The sequence below is a fragment of the Spermophilus citellus genome, assembly GCF_964194105.1.
Source record: "Spermophilus citellus genome assembly, chromosome: 4".
Classification (NCBI taxonomy): Eukaryota; Metazoa; Chordata; class Mammalia; order Rodentia; family Sciuridae; genus Spermophilus; species Spermophilus citellus.
In genome coordinates, this window is record NC_138185.1 from 180376913 (window position 1) to 180389378 (window position 12466).

The window sequence follows — 12466 nt, forward strand, 5'->3', positions numbered from 1 at the left end:
TTTAACCAGCCAACTTAAATGGGTAGATCTCATTCCTTCTCACCTTTTTTTTTTTAACTCTGTTTCATTCTTTTTATTTTTTCTTAGGGAGAGGTATCAGTTGCTGTTTATGATTTAATAAAACAATTTCATTTAAAATTTTCTGTTTAGGGGAAGTAAAAAAAAATTTCCTTGGAAAAGCCTATTACAAAAAATCAGACAACATGATTCACTAAAAAAAAAATCCACCAAATTAATAAAGCACAGCACATAGAGATGTTAAAAAAATTCAGAGAAATTAAGAAAAAAGTCAGAGTCTTTAAAACCCACTTAAGACCTACCTACCTCTATCAATCAAGAAGTGATGCCAATGTAATTGCTATTTAAAGAAGTACATAAATTCATTATACTAAACTCCTCAGGAACAGGATGAAAACTCTCAAAGAGGTAAATCGAAGGATTTGTGAAGGCAGGAGATAGAGATAATATACCTATACTCCTGGATTCGAGTTAACTGATTACAGAACTTTCTCCAGACATTAGAATTGGTGTGGATAAGATCACGGTGCTTGATTTTTGTCTACAGAAATCAATATACCCCAGAAACATGCTAACAGAAGTGAATCGTGTATATTCCTGACATGAAGCTGGATTTAAGACTGTGTCAACCCCTAACCTAGCAGCAGTCTCCCTTTATTTGTGCCCACATATTTGAAAAAGGGGGCGGGAGGGGCACATACCAAGTTTACTTTTTTAAAACTAAATAACGTTGCCTTGTGGCACTCATATTGTATCTATTACACATTTCACTTCAAAACCTCATCTCCCCTAAACCCTCTTCAATGCGCTTGAAGTAGCACTGGCAAAGGAAAGGAATTTTCTATTTAACTAGAGCACTGACATTCTGTTACACAATTCGATCTTGTCTATTTACCTGCTCTCAAAAACACAAGACACTAAACACAAAATCCTGAATGCATTGAGTCTGCGGTGCCATAGGTGTCTGAATGCATCTGTAGCTTCTCTCTCACTCATCAGTGTAATTGTTGCCATGTTATTCCATTTTTTGATTAGTCTAGTCCCTCAAGCTCAATGCTTTTTTCTGGCCCAACGTTCTTCTGCTGGTTGTCATGGTGACTGAATTGTTAGAGAGGAGAAAGGCTCTGTTGTCTGTCATTGTTCTGTTGTGGTTTAGGTAACGCAGGAGGCAACACAAGTGAAGTGGATGGACCTTTTTTGCTCTGCATCATTTCATAGTATTGAAAAATCTCACATAAAAAAGGAGCAAATAGGCCCAACCAAAGAAATAACCAAGCTCTTTCTAAAGGAAAGTGCACATTATTATAAAGAGGCAAAATGGCACTAATGATGAACTGAGGAGTCTATGAAAAATGCTGCTGAATATTACATTTATTACTAGAACAATTGCTGCGACTTAAACATCACATACAATACCTACCATTTTGCAATTTAGAGTAAATATAGTTTTTAACTATACAATTGTGGCATCAACTCTTTGATTCTGGAGGCTGTGCCACTTTAACCTTGTGTTCTGTTTAACCTAAAGATATCATGTTAGACATTAAGATAGAAGTAGAATTAAGAGTTGGAAAATGGTAAAAAAAAAAGTTTTTGAATCTAATTAAATAAATATAACCTCCTCTATTTATTTTTCAACGTTCCTGATTTTGTTTAGCTAGAAAATGGAAGGATATAATATAGATACATGATAAGTGAAGAGTTATATCATAGACAAATATGAATTATGATTCCTAGGAAACTGCTCTAAATTACCTTCTATCACTACATTAGTAGATATACATACCTTCCCTAATCAGCAATTGTCTATAGTTTTTCATTATAAACTTGGTCTTTTAAAATTTTATAATGATCCAATTTTGTTTCAGTTAATTATATAAATGATAAAAAGTTTTAGGTAGGTAACATTTGGTAAAATATGATTTGAAAAGAAAAAGGGTTTACTATGAAAAGGTTTCCCTCCCACACCTGAAACATATCTGCCTAGTTCTTACTTTTCCCCATATAATATTGTTGCTAGTAATTTTTTTTGTCATTTTCAAGTTTCTTTATTCAGATATTAGAAAACACTAATAGAGATTCTTCCTTTACCCCTTGCATACACAACTGGCCACATACTACTCACATGGTTCTGCACTTTTCACTTAATGCTCTCTTTGGTTCTTTCCATATCAGAACATTGAGATACTTCTCGCTTCTTGTCTTCTTTTTGAAATAGCATTGTGTTCCATTTATGGATGCACTATAATTTATTGATGGCCCTTTGGGCTGTTCTAAATATTTTGCTTTTATAATAAATAACAATTTGTATTTGTCATTTCTTATATATGAAAACTTATCTGAAAGATAAAACTCCATACATAAAATTTCTACGTTCAATATTATATTTTCAGTTGTAATTTTGATGAAAATTAAGTTTCCTTCTGTGAGGTTATTCTAATTTACACTCCCATCATCAATATTTTTTTAAAAAGTATGTTTCCTCATATCTTGCCAACAAAGGATAATATTAAACTCTTAAAATTCTGCTGCTCTAATAGCAAAAAAATAGTGCCACTGTCTAGTTTCCATTTCTGATATTAGTGATATCAATTATCTTTTTCTATGTTATAGAGTCAATTTTATATCTTTTTATGTTAATCCTTACCTTAGATACTTTCTCCATATTTCTTTTGGAATGTTGATGTTTTTTGTTATTGATTTCTAGGAACTCTTTCTGTATTTGGAAAATTTACCTTTTGATTGTGTTGTGACTTGAAAATATTTCTCCCAATTTGTCCTCTGTCTTTTGACTCTGGATATATGGAGTTTTTTCCATGTGGGAGTTGTAATTTTCATATAGGATACCAGTCTTCTATGGTTTTTGGCTTTTGTCTCCCTTCTGCAATCCAAGCTTGTAAAGAACTCTCCCAGACATTTCTGTAGTATTTGTATGGTTTCTTTTACTTTTATTTTCCTTCATTCTTTTTCTTTTATAAATTTTTCATATTAATATTTAGACTATCTTTGAACAGGTCTGAGACAGAGATCCAATTTTAGAATTTTCCAGATAGATGGCCATCCAGTCATTCCCTAAGCAATGATAAAATAATCCATATTTCCCTTTACTGGCTACTAAAGCCTATGTTTCTGGTTTATTTCTAGGCTTCCCATTCTGTTTCCTGCTTTTACAGGGAGAAACAGTATATTTAACATAATACAAACACAATAAATAGGAAGCTTCAAGAACTATACCTAGTTTACAGATTTCTTGGTTTTTCTGTATTCTCATACCACAAAGTGTTTTGTCATAATTAGCCACGGCTAAATATATATGACTATGTAACTCACCATGCAAACATATTAATGTATGGTTCACCAAGAATTATATCGATTATGTTAAACCAGACAATGATTACCATTTCATTTCTCAGAAAATATGGCTGAGATATAACCATTTTTTTTCAATTAAAACTATAAATACATATGGCAGAAGGCTACTTTTTTTATTTCTGAATAGGCCTTTCAGGATCCTGAGTTGTGAGGTGTTCCCAAATCTTAGAGCACATTTGTTCAGCCTCTCCGAGTGGTTTATAGCAACAGAAATCTGTGAAACACACTGCTCTCACTTTCTGAGGGTGTTTCACGATGACTTCAAAGCCTAGCCATTAAAGAGCATTTGAAAGGGCACTTATTATTTAGTACCCAGTAAACATATATTTTGATTTTCTTTCATACTGTTTAATGGCATAATATTCAGCAAGGATCTGTGGAAACCAGCAGCAATCACAACAGACACACTCCAAAGAGGAGTACCAGCACTTTCCAGATTGTGCCCCCTTCCTCCCATGCAGAAGGGCTTCGGCCGATTTCATCATCACGCCAAATATTCACAAGCTTGTTGTCTGTTACTGGTTTAATGTAGTACATTCGTACAGATTGAAGTTGATTTTCAGTAAAGGCCTATAAATAATACTCTTGGGCTGTGATCTTGAGGCTTTTGAGATCAGCCTTCTACCCCTCCTTCTTATCAAGCATTTCAACACTGGAGAGAAGATTAGCGTCCTCACAACAAAAGATGACTTTTGGAGCAGAATCTACCCAATAATCAGAAGTGGCGAGTAGAAGAGGGCAGGTGGTGACCTCTCTCAGTGACACGAACAAGAAGAAGCTGAAGGAGCATTCCCTTTTGCTTAGGAAGTGCCCAAACCACTCATTGCAGGAAGCGTTTGGCTACCGATCACTTCTCTGAGGCCCATTATAAAAGGTGAGCAAAACTGAAAGCTCTCCCCTTCCCTCCCCAATTAGTTTAAATTGCAGTCGACCTTCAAAGATATCCATTGCAGGGGTGTTTTTCTGGTGATGATGCTGTGAAAATAATTTTCTTTTTTGAAGGGCTTTCTTGCTATTCTCTCCCCATGGCAACTTTTGAAAATTTGTTAAAACGCACACGCGCACACAAACCTCTCAGGCTATCCACAAGCTCTCTAGGCGAGTGGGAACAAATGGCAGCCTATCAAAGTGCATCCAGGACAATTGTATGGTTGTGATCATTTGGGGATTTCACATGGACTCTCCTTTAGCCCCCACTGCACCATCAGGAGTTTTTTGTTTGTTTGTTTTTAAGTGTACAATGAGACAGGGTAAATTGAGACCAAAGTGGGCATGTGTTTGTTTAATTAAACAAGAAGTAATTTGATCCAACTGCTTTAAAATTGACAAAAAAGGCTTCATATTATGCCAATCTCTGAATACAAGGGATAGAAAGAAACAATCTCTGAATACAAGGGATAGAAGCTAAGGCATCTATATCTCTAGAGCATGGATATCTCTGTTCACTTGTTACATGACTAGATTAAAGAACAGAAACTTACAGGCAAGTGAGCTTTTGGCAAAGAAAATTTATGAAATATGTAATTCCAATGATATGGGGAACCAGAGATGCTTTTGGATTATTGGATGCTGTGGTGTTAGTCATGGTAAGATTTATATGTCTACAGAAACCGCCCCCCCCCCAAAAAAAATAGATGCACATCTAATTGAAACGTGGTAAAAGAAATCATGCACACTTATCTCTTAGTAGACACTTGCCTCATTTCAAATAACTTAACTCCCTAACTGATGTTCCTTTTCTGGAGATTCTTAAAAGTCCTTTAAAATGGGTGTATATAGTGAATAAAGCAAAAGCTCCAGTGTACTTCCATGTATTACAATTTCTGGGACAGGAAAAAAAATTGTATCTGTTTTATTTTTTCTGCCTTAACATAAAAATGTCATGCCAAGAATTATGCTAGGACTAAGATTTAATGGCCATTCCAGGAATTGGAAATAGCACCTCAAGCCAGAATCTAAATCCCATAGATGGTTTCTCTTGATGTTTTTATGGAGCATGAATGAGGAGGTAATTTCAGAATAAGCTCTGCATTCTATTTAAAAAGATAAAAAGGAGCTGGATGTGTGTAAATGTTTGGATTAAACATGGCCAAGAGCTGTGCTGTATTTAAATGACTTGGCACTTTGAAAATGATGGAATCAGGCTTTGTAATGGTGTAAGCATTTACCTAATGGAACTAAATTTGCAATATAGGTGCATAGTGGAAAAGAAGGGCAGACAAGTGGCACTGAGAATCTAAGTGAGATGTCACCAAAGAATGAAACATATTGAGTTTAATGATTGACCTTATTGGGAGCCTTTCTGCTCTGACAATGAGGATGTGAATTATCCTATTATTGTAAGCAGGTAGAGCATCTTATTAATGCACCCTTGCCTTTCACATTTTTATTTAACTTTAAACTAAATCGAACAATTTCAAGAACTTCTATCTTCTCATCCCATAAAAGAAACAGAAGCCAATGCTCAGAAATATTTTCTGAATAGACTTATATGTTTTTTTTTTCCAGAAAAACACTTTCAGCTCTGCCAAATTATAATGCTTTGGTTTTCATTTGGATATAGCTGAGGTGCTTGGAAGTCTCTCTGTAAATTCCTTCAAATCCAGGGGAGCTGAAGGAGATTCTAAGAGGCTGTGCTCCTCTAAATGACTCCACAAGGAACAGCATCTTTGGAATTCTGATTTGGAGACTGTCAGCCACTTGATAGCCCCTGCTGTAAGGAGCAGTAGAGGAGCCATGATCAAATGTTTTCTGAATTCATCACCAGTACAACTCTCCCTTGAACCCAAAATTAGGCAGCAAAGTCATATTTGTTTAGAAACACTTAAGGCATTTATGCTTAATGCCATACATGCTATCCTAGTAAAGCCTTCTCACACAAAGGAAATATTTCATTGGAAGATCAATATCTGCAACTACTGAAAGAAATGGAGCTGTTTCAAACTCGTCAACAAAGGCTTCTGTCTTGCCCCCATTCTTTCTCTCTCCCTCTCTTTTTTTCCCCCTTTTAGGTTTTGTTTCCTCTGAGCATATTTTAGGAACTAATCAGCCTTATGAAAGGTAGCACTGTTAATCTACTGTTTGTCTTGGTCTTCATTGCAGCTCCTTAAAAGATACAGTGCAAACAAAGCAAGAATTAAGGTCGTTCCATTTAAATCCTTCAGAGAGGAAGACAAGGGCTAAGTTATTGCCAAGGACTACAGAGAGGAGGGCTGAAGGAATCCAGGATAAAAGAAAAAAACCCTCTGTTTATTATTTGCCAGCCTCAGAGCAGCCCCCACTCCTATATTTGTGGAGGGATTACCCTCCCATCTTCAGAGATTAATGGAAAGCTCAGACAATTCCCTCAGCCACAGTCCATCTTGCTCCAAAAAGCATTCTCCAGAAAGGTGGACCTGGGAGTACACTCATTCAGGGAATGAAGAGTGTGACACACTCACACCCCTCAGCCAGACCTGAAGTGTTCTTAGCTGTTATAGGCACACAAGGAAACATGACTGCAAAGGGGATTCCATGCTCATGCAGAAGCAAAACTTATTAAGAAGTGGTTACACACATGAAAATCTGAGCATGCACGAGATTCAAGCAATATAATAATCCATGCAAAAAGCATCACAGCAACATAAAATACTGGCCTCTTTCTTCTATAATTCTAATTGCAACCCAACTCCCATATGTTGAGACAGCAGTCAGTTGCTGTAGTCACTCCCTAAGCAATACTAAAATATATTAGCCTAAAAATGAAAATGGGGTAATGGGGTTACTCATTTATGTAAGTGATGTTTGTAAAGTTTTATCAGAAAGTGGAAATTGCCACTATTAGCCAACAGAGATGCAGGTTCTTATTTTGATAACTAAAGAAGATATTTTCTAGTATTTTGCAAGTTTGGCACATAGTAAATATATAAGAAATATTTGTTGCATAAAGTTTTGACACATTTGACCGCTTTGGTAATAGTAACAGTGTTAACAATTGTTAATGTTTATTGAGCATTTATACAGTGCCAGGCATATTGTCACTTAATCCTAACATCCATATTATGAGGTTTTTATCCCCATTGTTACAGAGGATACCAAAACCAAAATTCATTGAAGTTAAGTCACTTGCCAAGCTCACATACGTAGTCAGTAACAAAGTCAGCCAACAGAGTCATACTGTCTTGTTCCAGATCTGTGTCCTTAATGCTTCATTGCTACCCCTGCAAGGCAGAATTTGCTTGAGCTTAGGAAACACACATAATTATTTTAGACTCAATGTCATGTTTTTAGGTGGACTGATTATTCTCAGAGAGAATGAAGATACAGGATAAAAAGAGGTTGCCTTCAGAGTGGCTTCAAATTTTCCCCTTAACTCCCAGAAGAATTTAGCTATTCATAAAATACATTTGACAATTCAGTGGTTTGTTGAAAACCACATTAACACATTTCCTAAAAGGAGTTATGCTCCTTTCTTGAGGGATATCTTTCCTCTCCAGTTACCTCCCCTGACCCCAGTGTCAATTCATTCTCAAGCAGGATGAGATCTCTTTGTAGCACCCTTGGTATATATGGTGGGTCTGCCTGGTTTTCTGCAGTGTTTGATTATAACTGGCTTAGTTAATTCATTTCATTGTATGTTCACTCCTCATTGGAACAAGATTAAATTGCATTTTTAAAGCTTTAACAAATCACTATGTGATTTAAATCAGAATAAAGACAAACATTGACATAGTTTTCTAAGGAAATTCTGACAGTATTTCTTGACCAGCAGAAGTGTTTGTTCAGATTCTTCTATTCTCTTGGCCATTGGGACCCCTAGTTGTAAGCATACTGACCTCTCAGTAACGAACATGGGATCCATAATTGAAGACTAACCAAAATGAAAAGCTATACATGAAATTATTGTTTTTTTTCTTGCATAATCCTAAAACCCTAATTTAACAAATGATTATCTTACAAACCAAACAAATATGGATTGACTTATACCCATTTATTTAATAACTTCTTTCTTCCTAGGAATGGGCTAGAAAGCATTATAGTGTGCAAAAGAAATATGAGAATAGATCATATATTATGTCACAGGGCAACTCTTAGACAATATAAAGGAATAGAGATAATACCATGCATCTTATCTGATCATAATGGAATGAAACTGAAAATGAACGATAAAAGAAGGAAGGAAAAATCATGCATCACTTGGAGAATGAACAATAGGTTACTGAATGATCAATGGGTCATAGAAGACATCAAGGAGGAAATTAAAAAATTCTTAGAGATAAATGAAAACACAGACACAACATATCGGAATCTATGGGACACATTGAAAGCAGTTCTAAGAGGAAAATTCATTGCTTGGAGTTCATTCCTTAAAAAAAGAAAAAACCAACAAATAAATGATCTCATACTTCATCTCAAAATCCTAGAAAAAGAAGAGCAAAACAACAGCAAAAGAAGTGGAAGGCAAGAAATAATTAAAATCAGAGCTGAAATTAATGAAATCGAAACAAAAGAAACAATTGAAAAAATTGACAAAACTAAAAGTTGGTTCTTTGAAAAAATAAATAAAATCGACAGACCCTTAGCCATGCTAACAAAGAGAAGAAGAGAGAGAACTCAAATTACTAGCATACGGGATGAAAAAGGCAACATCACAACAGACACTTCAGAAATACAGAAGATAATCAGAAATTATTCTGAATCCTTATACTCCAATAAAATAGAAGATAGTGAAGGCATCGATACATTTCTTAAGTCATATGATCTGCCCAGATTGAGTCAGGAGGATATAGACAACCTAAACAGACCAATATCAATTGAGGAAATAGAAGAAACCATCAAAAAACTACCAACTAAGAAAAGCCCAGGACTGGATGGGTATACAGCAGAGTTTTACAAAACCTTTAAAGAGGAACTAATACCAATACTTTTCAAGCTATTTCAGGAAATAGAAAAAGAGGGAGAACTTCCAAATTCATTCTATGAGGCCAGCATCACCCTGATTCCTAAACCAGACAAAGACACTTCAAAGAAAGAAAACTACAGATCAATATCTCTAATGAACCTAGATGCAAAAATCCTCAATAAAATTCTGGCAAATCGGATTCAAAAACATATCAAAAAAATTGTGCATCATGATCAAGTAGGATTCATCCCTGGGATGCAAGGCTGGTTCAATATACGGAAATCAATAAATGTTATTCACCACATCAATAGACTTAAAACTAACAACCATATGATCATCTCGATAGATGCAGAAAAAGCATTCGACAAAGTACAGCATCCCTTTATGTTCAAAACTCTAGAAAAACTAGGGATAACAGGAACATACCTCAACATTGTAAAAGCAATCTATGCTAAGCCTCAGGCTAGCATCATTCTGAATGGAGAAAAATTGAAGGCATTCCCTCTAAAATCTGGAACAAGACAGGGATGCCCTCTCTCACCACTTCTGTTCAACATAGTTCTCGAAACACTGGCCAGAGCAATTAGACAGACGAAAGAAATTAAAGGCATAAAAATAGGAAAAGAAGAACTAGTGATAATTTATCACTATTTGCAGATGACATAATTCTATACCTAGCAGACCCAAAAGGGTCTACGAAGAAACTATTAGAGCTAATAAATGAATTTAGCAAAGTGGCAGGATATAAAATCAACACGCATAAATCAAAGGCATTCCTGTATATCAGCGACAAATCCTCTGAAATGGAAATGAGGACAACCACTCCATTCACAATATCCTCAAAAAAAAAAAAAAAAAAAAACAAAATACTTGGGAATCAACCTAACAAAAGAGGTGAAAGACTTATACAATGAAAACTACAGAACCCTAAAGAGAGAAATAGAAGAAGATCTTAGAAGATGGAAAAATATACCCTGTTCATGGATAGGCAGAACTATCATCATCAAAATGGCGATATTACCAAAAGTTCTCTATAGGTTTAATGCAATGCCAATCAAAATCCCAACGGCATTTCTTGTAGAAATAGAGAAAGCAATCATGAAATTCATATGGAAAAACAAAACACCCAGAATAGCAAAAACAATGCTAAGCAGGAAGTGTGAATCAGGCGGTATAGCAATACCAGACTTCAAACTATACTACAGAGCAATAGTAACAAAAACAGCATGGTACTGGTACCAAAACAGGCAGGTGGACCAATGGTACAGAATAGAGGACACAGAAACCAATCCCCAAAACTACAACTATCTTATATTTGATAAAGGGGCTAAAAGCATGCAATGGAGGAAGGATAGCATCTTCCACAAATGGTGCTGGGAAAACTGGAAATCCATATGCATCAAAATGAAACGGAATCCCTTTCTCTCGCCATGCACAAAAGTTAACTCAAAATGGATCAAGGAGCTTGATATCAAATCAGAGACACAGCGTCTGATAGAAGAAAAAGTTGGCTACGATCTACATACTGTGGGGTCGGGCTCCAAATTCCTCAATAGGACACCCATAGCACAAGAGTTAATAACTAGAATCAACAAATGGGACTTACTCAAACTAAAAAGTTTTTTCTCAGCAAAAAAAACAATAAGAGAGGTAAATAGGGAGCCTACATACTGGGAACAAATCTTTACTCCACACACTTCAGATAGAACCCTAATATCCAGAGTATATAAAGAACTCAAAAAATTAGACAATAAGATAACAAATAACCCAATCAACAGATGGGCCAAGGACCTGAACAGACACTTCTCAGAGGAGGACATACTATCAATCAACAAGTACATGAAAAAATGCTCAGCATCGCTAGCAGTCAGAGAAATGCAAATCAAAACCACCCTAAGATACCATCTCACTCCAGTAAGATTGGCAGCCATTAGGAAGTCAAACAACAACAAGTGCTGGCGAGGATGTGGGGAAAAGGGTACACTTGTACATTGTTGGTGGGACTGCAAATTGGTGCAGCCAATTTGGAAAGCAGTATGGAGATTTCTTGGAAAGCTGGGAATGGAACCACCATTTGACCCAGCTATTCCCCTTCTCGGTCTATTCCCTAAAGACCTAAAAAGAGCATGCTACAGGGACACTGCTACATCGATGTGCATAGCAGCACAATTCACAATAGCAAGACTGTGGAACCAACCTAGATGCCCTTCAATAGATGAATGGATAAAAAAAATGTGGCATCTATACACAATGGAGTATTACTCTGCATTAAAAAATGACAAAATCATAGAATTTGGAGGGAAATGGATGGCATTAGAGCAGATTATGCTAAGTGAAGCCAGCCAATCCCTAAAAAACAAATGCCAAATGTCTTCTTTGATATAAGGAGAGTAACTAAGAACAGAGTAGGGACGAAGAGCATGAGAAGAAGATTAACATTAAACAGGGATAAGAGGTGGGAGGGAAAGTGAGAGGGAAGGGAAATTGCATGGAAATGGAAGGAGACCCTCATGGTTATACAAGATTACATACAAGAGGAAGTGAGGGGAAAGGGAAAAATCATACAAGGGGGAGAAATGAATTACAGTAGAGGGGGTAGAGAGAGAAGAGGGGAGGGGAGGGGAGGGGAGGGGGGATCCTAGAGGATAGGAAAGGCAGCAGAATACAACAGACACTAGAATGGCAATATGTAAATCAATGGAAGTGTAACTGATGTGATTCTGCAATCTGTATACGGGATAAAAATGGGAGTTCATAACCCACTTGAATCAAAATGTGAAATATGATATGTCAAGAACTATGTAATGTTTTGAACAACCAACAATAAAAAAAAAGAAATATGAGGAAGAACAACTAGCATTAAAAAATTATAAATAATATATTTCTAAATCAGTAATAATAAACAAAAAGCTTATACTTATTTTTGATCCAGGAACTTTTGGTTTACTAATACTGATTGTTTATCCAGTTTTATCTGTACCATAGTTTGTAATATTACTACACTTCCAAGTAAAATAAATAGATCATTGAAATAAGTAGAAAGAATTAAGAAGGTATTACCACTTGTTAAATATTTCACAGTCCTATATAAGATTATTAGAAAAATTTAGAATTATAGTTGCCACTTAACTTGACTAATTTCAGGGTATGGTATTTCGTTTAGAATCTTTAAATAGTCATTTCAACTGGCACAGG